Raw genomic sequence first — 16588 nt, forward strand, 5'->3', positions numbered from 1 at the left:
CTGCTTCTTCTCAACATAATTTTTCCTACCCAATCAATACATAAAGTCAAAATTTTGATTGCACATACTTCTGCTTTTTGTTCACGATACTATTCAACTTCCTCCTAATCCCAGCAAGTCTTCCATGACTCTCCCATTCACAGAGATTTATTTTGGCCTGTAAAACCTATAACACTTCCTATGAACCTACCACGTAATCATATATAGTTTTACCCAGTATGTAACACATTAATGTGTATGGTATATGGATCATTAGTGGTGTATGTAAGGGATCCTGAATGGTACTACAGGTTTATTAATACCACAATTTAATTAAAATGTTCCCAGTTATAAATACAGTATAGCAGGCACTCTAGTACATAATAAGGACACAACGGAAAACAAGGTAGACACTGTAGCTGCCTCATGAAAAGTGTAACCTAATAGAGGCTCATGCAGGGAAACAATAAAGAAGTATGATGAATGGTATGAAGATGGTAGTACAAGGTGTCATAGAGCACAAACAAGGGGAACCAAATATGGTCTGCAGCTGGGAGAGGCACATGAGCACATAGGAAAATATTCGTGGTTAAAGTTATATCTAGGCCGGGCACAGTGGCTCACGCCTGTAATCCCAGCACTTTGGGAGGCCAAGGCAGGAGGATCAGGAGGTCAGGAGTTGGAGACCAGCCTGGCCAACATAGTGAAACCCCGTCTCTACTAAAAATACAAAAATTAGCCGGGTGTGGTGGCGGGCACCTGTAGTCCCAGCCACTTTGGAGATTGAGGTGGAAGAATCCTTTGAACCCAGGAGGAGGAGGTTGCAGTGAGCAGACCACGCCATTGCACTCCAGCCTGGGTGACAGAGTGAGACTCCATTTCAAGAAAAAAAAAATTGTATCTAGTTTAAGACCTAAACAATAAATAGTACTTTGGTAGGTAAATAGGGGAGGAGGTTATGAATATAAGGTGAGCAAAATCTTAGAAGAAGACGAAACAGATAGAAGAAGATACACAAAATCCTAGTAATAAAAATAGATCATTGCACATTCAAAGAACTAAAAAAAAATTCAAGATGGCTAGAATTGGGGGAAGCAGGAGATTTTATCTCAGTTTTAATTTATAGAGCCTATGAGGCCCTATAGTTTATAGTAAGGATGTAGAAAGTTGGCCTGACAATGAACGTTTTTAAGCATAACAATAATTTCAGTTTCATCAAATTCTTAACATGTAGTAATCCAGAAAGAACATAATGGTTGCTTGAATTAGGACCTTTGTAGTTAGCGTAGACAAAAGTAGATGAATAAAGAAAATACAGAAGAGGCAAAATTAATAGGCTTTAGTGGTAGACTAAACTTCTAAGGGTAGAAACTGTACTTATGCATCTCTGCACCCCACACAGTGCCTGCCACAGTATTTTAGTGTAGAAGGGACCCTATAAATATTTGTTGAATGAATGAATAAATGAAGCCTCTAAAACTTCTCTCCCTAGAAGAAGTATGAATTACATTCATGTTTCATTTATAAGGGATGTAATGAATGCTGAAAGCAGAGGCAAAACCCTTTCAGCATCAGTCTTGTTGAAGGAGCTAGTAAGTAGGAATTTCAGAGTACTGCTGTGTGCAGCCCCAGGGGAGCACGGCTGGTTTAAGGCCAAGGATTCAGGACTGCCATCACAAAGACGGCTGTGGTATACCAGGCAGTTGAGGAGGTGAAAGGGCAGCAGGAAATCTAATTCCAGAGTTTTGCAACAGAACACATATTTTTTATTTTATTTTATTTATTTATTTACTTGCAATAAGGCCAGCTTCTAAAATGCTACAGTTACCCATATCAGAAGAGGGAATATGTCACACATACTTTCACATGCTTCTGCAAAACAGTTGAGTCGAGTTTGGGATAAGGAAATGATATGGATAGCAAACTGAATGCCATATTCTGAAAGCATAATTCCATCCCGGCCACCTTGGCAAGTCATAGAGAAATAATTGGCAAAATGTTTCATTGTATTCTCTACCATCCTTCTTTCTTTCCCTCTATTCAAATTCATTCTTTCCCTGGTACCTCTCTATACTTTTCTTGTATCTCATTTTTCCTCAAGCTCTAGCTCTTTTTAGCTCCATCCCCTCCCTCCCTCTTAGCTTGGTATCAGGGTTCAGGTCAGAGAATCAGCCAAGAATTAATTTAAAACCTATTTAAATTGAGATGGGGGGAGATATGGCATATTTTCCCTCAGCTCAAACCTTCTACCAACAACTGCCACAACACACACACACAAACACACACACACACACGCACAGTGCCAACAGTAATTGTCAGTTGACCACAGAATATTTATATCTGATGTCTCACTATTAATGTTCAATTATAGAGAAAACATTAAGAAAATGATAGTTCTTCTAGACACACCACCATGCAGCCATTAAAACGGTATTGGTCAAGGAATTTAAAAAGATGGGAAATGCTTTTGTTATCATGTTAACAGGGAAGAAAGTCAGAAAAATATTATATTTCAATACAATTTCAAATAGGTAAAATATGCATTTGAATACTGGAAAGTTATACACAAATGTATTATTAGCAGTGATTAATTTTGTACAAGGCTTTCATTTCCATTATTATACAGTTTGGAAGTTTAAATTTGCAATGAACACAGGTTCATTCCATTTGGGGGTAAATATCTCAAAACAAAGGTGCAAACAAGACACCATGTGTTGTGTATATGTGGTAGAAGAAGTATTGTAAATAAAGTCATTAAACTTTATAATAAGATGTAGCTCCGAGTATAAGATTTTTAGGTGCTGGGTGGAACATACAATAAGAGTGAAATGACCCTGGTGATGAATTAGGTCAAAATAAATGTTTCAAGCACAGAATATCTAAGTCTAAGTATCATAAATGAGGCCACATGCTCATGCTTAGAAGATTCTCCAGCCATCTTGTGAACCTAGTCAATCCTATAATCCAAGTGTTAAGAGTGATATTCTCTACTCAAATTTTTACTTCCTAATACTGTACTGGAAGCTATCCTACCTAATAAGGAAAATTGGCATCAGCTTATTTATGTATTTATTAATCTGTTTATCTATTTGTTTGTTAAGCTATATCTTGGGGGTAGATATACCAGTATCTTTTGCACTGTCTCACATGAATTATTTTCAGTTTTCAAATAAAAAGTACTATATAAGCCCTTTTGCAATTCTCATTCTGGTCCTTTTGTGTGGAATATTCTATTTCATAGTTTGTTAACCTGGTAACCTCCTGCACATCTTTTAAAATAGTTTGAGTATACTTCTCTAATAAAGCTTTCCATAATTCCTCTTACTTCATAATAGAAAGACTATCACAATCTTCTGTGATTCCATTATAGCCAACACATATTCCCATTACAGCATCTATAATTTATTGACTTTTTTCGTGGTTAGAATACTTGTATGTATGCATTTATTTTTATTGTGATTAAAAACCTCTCAAATGTGATCTACTCTCTTAACAAAATATTAAGTGTACAATACAGTATTATTAACTATAGACACAATATTTTAGAGTAGATATCTAGGACTTAATCATCTGGCATAAATGAAACTGTATACCTAATGAACAGCAATTCTCCCATTTCCCCCTCCCCCTTGGCCCATATAAATCACAATTTTTAATGACCAATATGTCTTTAGCTCTCATTTCAAACTTGCTTAAAAAGGCAATGGAGTGTGGTTTTTGACAATATGTGATTTGGAATGAGAAATACTTGAATTCAAGTCTTGCTTTGCTAATTAGTAAGTATAAAATTTGTGGCAAATAACTTATTATCAATAAACTAAATACAATTTGAATAATAATTTTATTATTAGCATGATAAGCCATTGGGTCTATCACAATTTGAATAATAATTTTATTATTAGCATTATAAGGCTGTTGGGAAGACCAGAAAACATTTATTCTGGTTTTGATTATCTGGGCACCTACAGTGGACTCTTGCTGAGATATTTTCAATGGTCAAGAAGAGTGAATAACTCATAATAAATGCTTTCATGTTAATTCTTATTGATGGTGAGAATAAACTTCTTTAACTGCTCTCAGTTCCTCAGGATGCCATATACTGAAGACATAGAAACTAAACTCTTCCATCCTTTCCCACTCTGTTTGAAAACAAAAACAGGGCCACAACAGTTGTCATTACCTCTTCAGTATGTGCAAAATTGATATGTTATTGTCTCAGCATAGCTACTGTTCTATGCTTAATCTGAATTCATTTACTTCAGTAGAACAATATATATGGTAGATATTGTGAAAGTATTGCTTCCATCTTCATGGGATTCTTATCTGACTTAATAATTGTAACATGAGGAAAATTTCTGCCTAAAATTTATAAGAGGTAAATGGTTCTCCACAATTGTGTCCTCTTCAGAACCCAGATTCTTCCAAATGATGCTAATAGTATCACTAACTCTAACACATCAGTGTTCAATCCTTGCCAAGAGGACTAGATCCTTTCAGAGAGGAGAGGGGGCAACATTTACATGAAAAGAAATGCTTCTGGAAATGAAATTTGAGGCACATTGATACTTACATAGTAATTAATTAGGAATAAAATAGCTCTAGTGTTACCTCTCAAATCTTATCATATAGGTTATCATCTTCTTCCCTTATCTGAGAGGCTGACTTAGATCATCTCAGCTATCACATAGAAAGGAAACACGGGATCATCACCAACGAAGTCCTCGAAAATCTACCAGCACAGAAGTGATTCCTACCACAACACAGCTCCAACACAGCTATTCTCTGTGATGGCAGCCATGGGACAGGCTGACTGTAGACTGGGTCAGAGAAAGAAAACAGTGTGGCTCCATATTAAAACACAACTTCAATTGCATCCCCCTACACAAAATGTTGGGAAGCTGCAGCAGCAACATACAGGATATTGGTTTAAATCAACCTCGGAGAGAATGTTACCCATTTCTTTAAATATAGCCCGTAATGCAAGCAAAGAGGTCAAACAGCAACAAATGAAAAGTGTCCAGATAGGAGTTACCATCCTAGAGCAAAGAGCAGTCTACCAGCCTACCCATGTATCATATACAATCATGTACCACACAATGACTTTTCCCTCAATGATGAACCACATATACCATGGTGGTGCCATAAAATAATAATGGAGCTGGAAAATTCCTATTGACTGCTGACATCATTGTCATCCTAACACTATATTGCAATGCATTATTCATGTGTTTGTGGTGATGTAGGTGTAAACAAACACATGGTACTCCAGTCACACAAAAGTATAGAACATACAATTGTGTACAATATATAATACTTGATAATGATAACAACTATGTTACTGGTTTATGTATTTACCAGAATGTATTTTTATCATTATTTTAGAGTGTTCTCCTTCTACCTATTTTTTTTTTAAGTTAACTGCAAAACAGCCTCAGGCAGGTCCTTCAGGAGGTATTCCAGAAGAAGGCATTGTTATCATAGGAAATGACAGCTTCATGCATGTTATTGCCCCTGAAGACTTTCCAGTGGGACAAGATGTGGAGGTGGAAGACAGTGCTATGGATGATCCTGACCCCGTGTAGGTCTAGGCTAATGTGTATGCTTTTGTCTTAGTTGTTAATAATGTTTATAAAGTTAAAAAAAAATTAAAAATTAAAGATGGAAAAATGCTTATAGAATGATATAAAGAAAACAAATATATTTGCACAGCTGTATAATGTTTGTGTTTTAAGCCAAGTGTTATTACACAAGAGTCAAACAATTTTTTAAAAATTTGAAAACGTATAAAGTAAAAAAGGTTATAGGAAGCTAAGGTTAATTTACTATTGAAGAAAGAAAAATTTTTAAATAAATTTAGTGTAGTATTTATAAAGTTTATGGTAGTATGCAGTAATGTCTTTAGCATTCACTCACCATTCACCCACTGACTCACCCAGAATAACTTCCAGTCCTGCAAGCTCCTTTCATGGTAAGCGCCCTATAGAGGTGCTTCATTTTTTATCTCTTATGCTATGTTTTTACTGTACCTTTTCTATATTTAGATATGTTTAGGTACAGAAATTCTTGCCATATCATTGTGTTACAATTGCCTGGAGTATTCAGTACAATAACAGGTTTTCCAGGTTTTTAGCCTAGGAGCAATAAGCTATACAATACAGCCTAGGTGTGTAGGCTAGGCTGTATTGTATAGCTTATTGCTCCCAGGCTAAAATTTAGGCTATATCATCTAGGTTTGTGTATATATACTTTACGTATCATATTTGCACAATGATGAAATCACCTAACAGTGTATTTCTCAGAATGTGTCCTCATTGTTAAGTGACACATAAACATAATAACAAAGTCACAAGTCCATATTCCTGGGTTCATATGTTATACATACTAAGAAACACACATGCACACACACACACACACATGCACACAGTTAACTGGCACATTTTATATACATATAAAGAGTTGAAGAATAATCTTGATATTTCTTTTTCTCCCTCTTAGGTGCCAGTGCATTTACAACCATGATTCTTTAAAATAGAGTTCATATTTTTCTCACAGTTCACGGCATTTTTAATGGTTTTAAATGTCTCCTTTTTGCATTTAATACCGTGTGCTATCCCAAGCAGCATCAGCAAACCTGCTCAAAGATACCCCAGTGGCATACCTTGAGTAGTCTGGGGATGAGTGAATCTGAAGGATGAGTATATCTTTTAGTACCTGCTGTCTAGCAAAATGTCATGCCACTCAGTACAGACAGATCTGAAGAATAAAGTTGTCCTTAGTTAAGAATCTATAAACTGATCTGTGGAGTTTTAATAGGCCAACAAGTCCTGGCCTCACATACCTCCCCCCAAAAACCTTATGTTCAAATGTAGTTTTAAAATTAGTTTTCTCCTTAATGATCAAATTAAATTAGATTCTCCAACCACACCTACGCATGGCATACGTCAACAGTGTTCAAAATCCCAAATTTTCCCTGGGAAGGATAGGAGAGTAAAAATGAAAAATTTTAGGCTTTCTAGTTAATTATCTTCATGTTAATATCATTGGGAAATAAAGGTGGGAAAAGGTAGAAAATAGTACAAAAATGAGAATCACTTTTAAAAAGACAGTACAATCTTATAGTTCTACTCATGCACACTGTGATACTTAATGGGACATTATAACAAGTCCTCCCAAAGTCAGATGAGAGCAAACACTACAGCTTCTCACTTACAGCATAAGGTGATGAGATTAGTCGTAAGATGGTGGTAGTAAGAAGGCCTGAAAGCAAGAGCAGATCAGCTGCTGGAGAATGGAGAGACATGAGTTCAGTAATTGCTTGTTGACTCTTTGAAGTGTCTCTTCACCATTTTATCATTCATGAGAACAAATGTCAAAAAGTATTGATGACTACTTGAAGGATGATATAAAAGAGATCCCTTAATAGTGAGGAAATATAAAGGTAAATAAGTTGCAAAAGAAATGGAATAGGTAGAATTAAGTAACAATTCATGGAAGCTGCTTGACAGTGGATACGATTTGGATACTCGCCTTGAATGAGCCTCTGGGCAGGTCTGACCATTACCCTGGCTTCCTTTGATATAACCATAATAAAAAATCACAGAAATGAAAAGTTAGCACCAATACAACATTCTAGGCAAGCTTGTATGGCTGGCACAACAAGAAAAATAAGAAAATCTGATTATCACCAAAATATTACCAAGTTCATTCTTTCATTCAAAAATATTATCTAAGTACCCGGTATTCAGTAGTTAGTGAACAACACAAAAGAGCCTCTGCCTCTTGAAATATATCCTGTTCAGAAAGACAAATAATGCACATAATATATCAGGTAGTGATTACTGCAAAGAAGAAAAACAGAGCAGGATAAGGGAATAAAGTGTGAGAGGATGCTATGCTACACAGGATGGCCAGAAGATTTCTTTGAGAGGTCACTTTTGAATAGAATTGAATAGGGAGAATAATGAACCAGATTCAGTTGCCTAGAGGGAGAGCCATTCAGAGAAAGGAAGAGCAAGGGCAAAGGATGTGGTGTAGCAATACACTTGGCATATTCCAAAAACATCAAGGAGGCTGTGTGAGAGAAAGAGAAATGGAGAAAGTTCATTCAGAGAGGCAGCCAGGGCAAGATTATGCAGGTTCTTCTTGACCATATCCAGAATATTTAAGTTTATTCTAGATGTTATGGGAAGCAAGAAGAAGGTCAAAAATGGTGCTAGGCTCTTACTAACATGGTGGTGATTAATGTGGTCTCATAATTAGAATAATTCCATAAAGTTTTTATCAATAAAGTATCAAGTTTATATAATACATATTAAGATCTACTGTTTAAATATATTGAAGAAGGCTAGTAACAACCTATGGGGCATTGGTAACACTGGCATTTATGACAGCTGGAGTATAGATTCTTAGTGTATTTTAATAGAGAGAAGGAGATTCATTTAGTAGGAATTTACATGGACGGTGAGAAAACCATCAGAAAATGATGATGCTGTAGTGACATTAGGTAGAGTCTGCATTGTGTATGTAGTTTAAGAAGCACCCACAAGAATTTGAAAAGATTAACAATGAAGGTGCCCTCTAAATGTTAAACTATTAAATCAACAGAAATCGAGCCATATTACCATTAAGAGGCAGGATGGCTCTGGACCATAACAACCTTTCCTGTGATAACTAATATGACTAAAGAAAGAAAATAACAATCCAAAGCACACATTGGTCAGCCATAGTACTATAGAAATAGGAAAGCACAGAGGTCTATTCTGCTCCTGTCCGAGGAAGGGACATCTCGGCATTGTTGGACTGCTCAGAATGTCTGTTCTTTCTGGCAGGTAGATGGAGATGAATGCATGCTGCCATTAGCACCTGATGAGACTAAGCATTTGAAACAAGCATCCTGCTCACCAAGCAACCTTCTGTTAATGTGACTCCCTGTGTAGCTTGTGTGCAGGGCAAGAATTCACTGGCCAGACTGATGCAAATGTCTGGTCTGGTTAACAGTAATATTTTTCATTGTAAATTACTACAGTGGCTTTCTAATTTATATGCTTCAGTCTTTTGTGAGTTGGTACAAGTCATCCCCTGTAAATAATCAGCTCGGGGCATTAACCAGACCAAGTACTGGGACCTGCAATGCTGAGGTCTGGACTCCAGCTGTGATGAATTCACCCTGGAAATGCTGCCCTGCAAGGTCTCCTGGCAGCTGGCCTTCTCCTGGGACACACTGACCTTGCAGTACCTTACATTTGAAATGTTGACATGCGCATTCCAACACTGGCTCTCCTGGGAACAGTCACTGCCGGGGCATATGTGCAGGGAGTTATGAGATGTGATTCATTGAATATTGAAAAAATGTCTCTACTGGTAGGAAAATAATTTTAATTATGTATACTATGTATGTACTCTTTAAATATAACAATAGTCAATATTTTTAATTTATTGAGCACTTTCTAAACCCCATTCTAAAAGTTTTAAATATTACTTGATTTAAGTACTATTATTATTCCTATTCTCATTTTAGAGACTGGAAAAACAGAAGTTGAGAAAGGTTATGTCATTAACCAGGGTTTCATCTTTACGATATGATGGAACAGTGATTTGAACTCAGACCTATTATCCCCAGAGTTAAGAGCAAGCCTTGCCCTGGCTGGAAACCCAGCTCCATCACTCGTTAGATTACTGATCTTGGAGAAAACAGAACTCTTTTCAATCCGTTTTGTCACTAAGTGCATAACAACATAGAATTGCAATGAAGTGCAAACGAAATTATGAAAATAAAGTACTTAGTAATATAAAGTGCTTAATAATGCATATGATACATAGTAAGAGCCAAAGAAAGGTTATCTGTAATAGATAAAATACGTAACACATGAGAGCCAATATCACATAACCAGATCAATGCTCAGGTATACCTTCTCGTGAGTATCCTCACCCCCTGCCTATACCTTTACTATTTAGTGATATAAGTTGATTTACTTGTATAAGCCTCATTCCAAAAATTTCCATCAGGTTTCAAAAATACATACAAATATAGAAACGAAGTAGATCAAATGTGACAAAAAGTAGTTGGAAAAGAAAACAAATGGCAGTATGCAATAGATGTCTATACATTTGAATTAGGCAGCACATTTGGCTTTGAATTCCCCAGAAGCCCAGGTAAATGGGACAAAGTGGTTAATTATAAGTTTCACACTGGCCATAAGACTAAACCAAACCTCTAGTCCATAGTTCTGTAGACTGAGAACCTGACCCACTCCTAAAGGCAGTATTGTGTGATGCAGCGGCAGCATCAACACCCGCCCTACAATGCTTGCAATAATGAACCTCAATAGTTTGAAAATAGCAACATTGCATTCCAAGAATTTGAAATGTCAGCATATGTGTGAGTGTTTCTGACTGGATTGAAACTGGACTGACTGACCATTTTATATCTTCACCCACAGACTGCTAGTGCTTTCCACTTACCCCAAGCTTACTGTATTGTCCTGTCTTTATGGAGATCTTCTGCAAAATGCCAGGCTATAGTTTCCCTCTTATCTGCATTTATTCAAAATACCCTGTGTTTTTTTTTTTTTTTCTATTTCATTTTGGGTTATATTTTCCAATTCTTTCACCATGTGGAGAAGAGGTCAAAGTCATTCATCTGGAACTGAAAAAAAAAAAATTCACAGAACAGCGAGTTTACTATTCCAAATGGTTAACGGCTAGGAGAAAGTAAATGCCTCTGGAACTTGAAAACCTGGCTTCAGACAATAAATCAAAAGCAACTTAAGTTAGTACCAAGGCACCTTGGGCTTTCATACCTGACTGGCAAAAAAAAAAAAAAAAAAAAAAAAAAAAAAAAAAAAACTGGCAAAAGGAAAAAAAGAATGGCAAAAAAGGATAGAAAGTGGCATCCTCCTAACGGAGCTATAAAAACGATGGGAGTACAATCTCAATTGTGCTTACTGTCTGCTTACATATGCTGTCCAAGCACACCCCCACATCAGCATCCAGGCTGCATCTCACTTGACTGTCCCTTCTCAAGTCCATGACTTTTTATTTCTTCTCCTTTATTTATCTCATCCCTTTTTCAGCGTGGTACCAGGTCCACCTTCAGAGTTTACATATACACTCTCACTTACTTTTAAAAACACTCATGTTAATCTCCACCTAATTTTTTTTTTCTTTTCACACTGCAAAATTGCGTGCCTGTTCATAGCCCTGGAAGGACTGGAAGGCCAGGACCAGACTATCATGGAAAGGTCATTTTTTTGTTTTTTTTTTTTTTTTGTTTTGTTGTTGTTGTTTTGCACAGTCTCAAGTGGAAAGTCCCATGGTTCTACTCATAGAGGGAATCTGTCTTTTTCCATGACATTTCCAGATTTACCTTCAATAAAATAACTAAAACCCTGACTTGGGCATTTGAGAGTAGCACGTTGTCAGATTTTGATTGCAAATCATATGTTCTGCTCAGCACTCAGCACGTGGTTGATAATCCCTGAGTTGTGGTTTCTCTTTCTGTCACAGAATAGCTAACTGAACTATAGCTTGCTTTGCCTTCCTACTGCCCTCTCTCTGTGTCCTCTTCCCCTTTCTTATGGCACTCTATTCTTTGGGGAATTCTTACCAGCTAAGTTGTGGTGTTCACTTTGCATGACATGTATAGGGATCGGAGAAAAAAAATTAACTGTCCACTAATTGAATGCACCACTCCTTGCTCCTGGAAGCAAAGTAGGGGAGAGTCACCACCATTAATGATTATAGGTGATTATCTCATCTCCTTAAGAAGCTTATTAGCCCCTATGATGTTCTTTCTACTCCCAAGGTGTCACTTCACACCCAATGGGGAACAGGTACTGAAGTGTCTTGGCCAAAGTCCTCTCTCAAGATCTCAGTGATTCTGTTTTTAGGCTACCAATGAACCTGATCCAAGAATAGCAATATTGAAGGTGATATTTTTCCTTTGACAGATAAACTTGTATTCCCTAGTGACTGGAGAAGAATGGGGTTGCATAATTTCCCTAGCACTCCTGTAGAACAAAGTAAATATTCTATACCTTGTCTCCCTAATGATAAAACTGCAGAGAATGAAGATGAAATGGCTTGATCAGGGTCCTAGAAGTGTGTCAAAAGTTTATATAAAGACCAGCAAAACAAAACAAACAGACAAACCAGTCAGAAACCCAGTCAGGCATTGGATCCAATCACTGGCAACATTATCTCAGATGCAGTGTCCTCTGTCAAAGCCATGGTGAGGAACACGTGTCTGAGATAGAGTTGGAACCCTGGTAGACATGAAGTCCTGGCATTATGAACTCAGGCTCTCAGTGCCTCCATCTGCCTGTGATTTAACGTGGACGACAGTATCTCTCCACTGACAGGAACAGCATTTCTTGTCGTTTCGTGCACTGAGCTATTTCTGCCATGACATATATCAAGAGGATCGGGATCTTGAGGATTTATTGGGAGTGTTAATAATTGCATGTGAGTAAGGTCTCAGCTCTTCATCTGCAGCCGGGGATGGGGGTGGGGAGTTGCAAAGCAGAGCCAATGTATATTCTCTTTTGGACAGGGAGCTCATATTTAACACACAGCTTTGTCTTCCCTGACTGCCCTCTGAAAAATTATGTTTTTAGTAAATAAATATTTAACAGATTTCCTAGTGTCTCTTTTGTCTATTAGTTTGGTTGGATTTAAAACCCAGTATTGTGAAAGTAAAGTGTAAGACAGAATTCCTTTGTAAAAATAACAATGGTCATTTTTAATGGTTATTTTTTGTCTGTTTATGTGAGTTTTGTCTTACATTCACGTCCCAGTTTTGTTTTCAATGTGTAGATACCCACATTTTCTAGTTTTAAAACAAGTTTAAACATGTGTATATTTGAAGAGAGAGAAAACATACTGATATTGTCTGCTGATATTAGGAAACCTAATATCACCTGAATTCTATTTCCATTTAGTATTTTCATCTTTTGTTTCTCTGACTCCTTCCCCAAAGTTAGTTTTCCAAACTGTTAAGAAAACATAGCAAAATTGGATTTGCTCCATCTTATCCAAAGTAAAATTGACTACAACTAAATCTATTATATATCAATTAAATATAAGTTGAGAACATCTATACACTTGCTCCCCAAACCATTGAATACATTAAATTTAAGTGCCTCTGGGTTTTGTTATAAGCATATGCAGAAGCTGCAAGCCAGCTATGGTTAAAATTCACAACCTGTAGATACTCTTTACATCAGATATTGCAATTGCCTGGAGATATTATTTTTATGGGCATTCATTTATTTCCAATCTCCATAACATTCTGAGAAACTTCTATAAGAAAGGCAAAATGCAAAAATGAAATACATAGTATCAGGTTATAGTCTGATATGTATAAATAGATCTCCATCAGTGACATTTATTTCCTGCCCCTTAATGTTTATAAATGGTAATATGTTCTTTGTATTCTGAATTTTTTGGTATGTATAATGACATTAGTCTTGCAACACAGGTATTTTTCTACTTCTCAGTATATTATATTTGTTTATATGATCTCTTATTAATTAGGTACAGCTAAGAAAAGTGAGCCGATAACAAACATTACTAAACTGTGTTTTGTTGTGGTTGAGAGAGAAATGAGATGAATAAAAGGGAGAATATGAATTGAAGGTAAGAAAAATATGAATATGCCTGCATTTAAAAGCCAGATGGCCTCATGTGAGTACAGACCTGGAAGAAATAACTCAAATCTACACATTTCCTTTCACAGATGAGGAGACTGAGGCTCGGAGGGGCTTGTCTATTGTCTCAGAGAGATGCATATCTGGACCCAGAAGCAACAGACCAGTGTCATCTAATGTTTCTGACACTCAGCTCTTGGACCAGAAGGCAGCTACTTTTTTTTAACAGAAGATTTCTTTAGTCCTGGTTTTGCATTTAAAATCTAAGTTCATCTCCTACTTTCTCCTCTTTTCACCCCTACAGGACATGTATAAGACTTCCAGGAGTCGCTCAGCATTTTCTTTTACATTTTTCCCCCTCGTATTTTCTCAGTTAACCACCTGAGGACATACACATACAGCAAATAAGATGGGTATTGGGTGTCCAGCGAACACAGATAACTTATGCCTAACACGGCATAAGATCAAATAAGTCTTGAATTATGCATAAATGTACAAATTAATCAATTCAAGGTAACATGAGATCTAAAAATGTATTACAAGAGAAAAGGGATAACAAGTCATTCTTTGTATCTTCTCCAAACACAGTCATACTTAGATAAACCTAACAAATAATTCAGAGGCCTTTTTCTACACTAATTAGAAACACTATTAGAGACTCCAAAGATAAAATTCTGTCCATACCTGACCAACCTCCCCTTGTCCACAACACATAAGTATAAAACAGAGGAAATTTATATAGCCCATTAGAAAGCAGTTGGACACTGACCACATAGAGATCACAAAGCCATCATCTGGTAGTGTTGGAATGCCTGGGTACCTATGATGAATGCATTTGTAAATGTTGCTGTGAAGTAATTTCCTTCCATTTCTAGAGTACCCCAGATAAATTAGATTTCCCTCTAATCACATCTGCTGCCTGTGTATAAGAAAAGATGGTTTTCTCATACACAAATGATATGTACTTAGAGGGTAGAGGACAAAGACATTTAGTGGAAAGTTACCACATATAATGGAGCAGCATGGTACCAAAGAAAAAGTCACAGGATGCTTTTTAGGCAGAGACTATGCAAAATGCCATATGAATACGGCTGTGAGGTACTGCATATTACAGGGCATGTGCAATTCACCTGTCAGAGGTAAACAAGCCCTTAACCGTGTCTTCCACATACAGGGCACCCTGTTGAGAACTGGCTAACTCATGTCAAGTACTTTCAGTAAACAAATCAGATTTATGATGTTATTCATCTAACATATCCACATTAAAATCAGAAAGGAAATAAATTTAAGCTGAAATGTTATCAATAAAGTGGCCATATGTAGCTCTAGCCTATGTCAGAATCACAGGTTGTTCTGAAAATTTTAAATAATATCTAGTCACAAAGAGTTTGGAATTCAAAAAAGAGATAGTAAATAAATACAACAGGCTACCACGTAGTCAAAGATTCCTTACTGGTGACCTGGTTGTTGCAGATGCTATTGATAAACTACTCGCATTCACTTGGGACACACCATTTCAGAAATTGCCGACCATGCCCAACTGCAAGTTCTTGTGATTCTCCACCTGAGGGTTTTCTTTTCTTTTGGCCTTCAGGTAGCATGTTAAAAGTGCTGAGCAGTAAATGCCCTAGGGAATAGCTCCCATCCAATGACAGACAGAAGCTGGAAACAAAGGCCCTGCTCCTCACTTCCTCATCTTTAGGTAGGAAGATTCTGACACTGGTTTTCTCACAGAGTTCCAGTGATTTCCATTGGGTCTAAGCATTAATGGTACACAACACACCCTTTATCGGTTTCCCTGTATGCTTGCTCATAATTCCTCACTCTATTGCTCATTTTTTTCTGAGATTATCTCCCGAATAAACTACCTGCACATTGTTGATCCAAGGGGGAACTCAACTTAACTCATGGTCAGTTCAAAACTGGCATGAACAGAAAATTAAGGCAACAAAAAGTAGGGAAGGGCAAGGAACCATGTAGTAAAGCCCATGCATTTTACTTAAAATGAGAACTCTGGGAAAAGAGGAGGAGAAATCAGCAAAACAAATGAAATAACTTATGAAGCATTTAGAGTAGGAACAATCAGGTTGTAGTCACCTGTAAGATATTATACATAATATAATCCTTTGGTAACCTATAAGACATTATATATCTACTCTTCTATAAATGTTCACAATATAAAATCTGAGTTAGTGTTGGTAGATCCAAACATAATACTTACTACCCGTAACTATGCAAGAAATACCACATTACATAAACTACCGTTAGTGAATATAAATCTTTGAATGGATCGGTGTGAACATCTTTGAACGGTCAGCATTATATTAATCTATGCAGGTAGTTGCACAGTCACTAAATGGCCACCTGGAAACACATTCAAATAACTTAAGACCTGAAATCATTTGTACAGTATCTCAGAGTACGATTCTTACTTATACTGATGGTCTAGGTCATTGATCGCTGAATAGCAATTATTGCACTCTACGAATACAGGGAGTGCAGTGTATAGTTTCTAAAATTGACATCAAAATTGTTACAATGAATAGTTCTTATTTACAAATTAAACTTCAATTTGCTGGAAAACATATTAATGTAGGATATACACCTTTCCCATAACTGGAGATAAAGTAGATGATACAGGACAGGTCTAGTATTACTTGAGTTAATATGTTCCGTAATTATAACTTGGGTCAACACTGTACCTATAGAGACATCACTGAAGTAGGAAAGTTGAAGCACAGAGGAAGTAACTGAGAGTTAAGCATAATATTCAGCTAATATTTGAATCAAATATATATTGAGCTGATGTTTCATAGTTTTCTTAAAATTCATATCCCAGACATTTTAGCATAAATACATGCTTGTATCTTTTGCTTTATGTATGGGCTAAGCTATTCTTATATGTTAGTAAGATAAACTTAAGTAGTGAGAATTGATGAGTATCATGAAAGGATCCAGGCTAT

The sequence above is a fragment of the Rhinopithecus roxellana genome, chromosome 1 (assembly GCF_007565055.1).
Source record: "Rhinopithecus roxellana isolate Shanxi Qingling chromosome 1, ASM756505v1, whole genome shotgun sequence".
NCBI lineage: Eukaryota > Metazoa > Chordata > Mammalia > Primates > Cercopithecidae > Rhinopithecus > Rhinopithecus roxellana.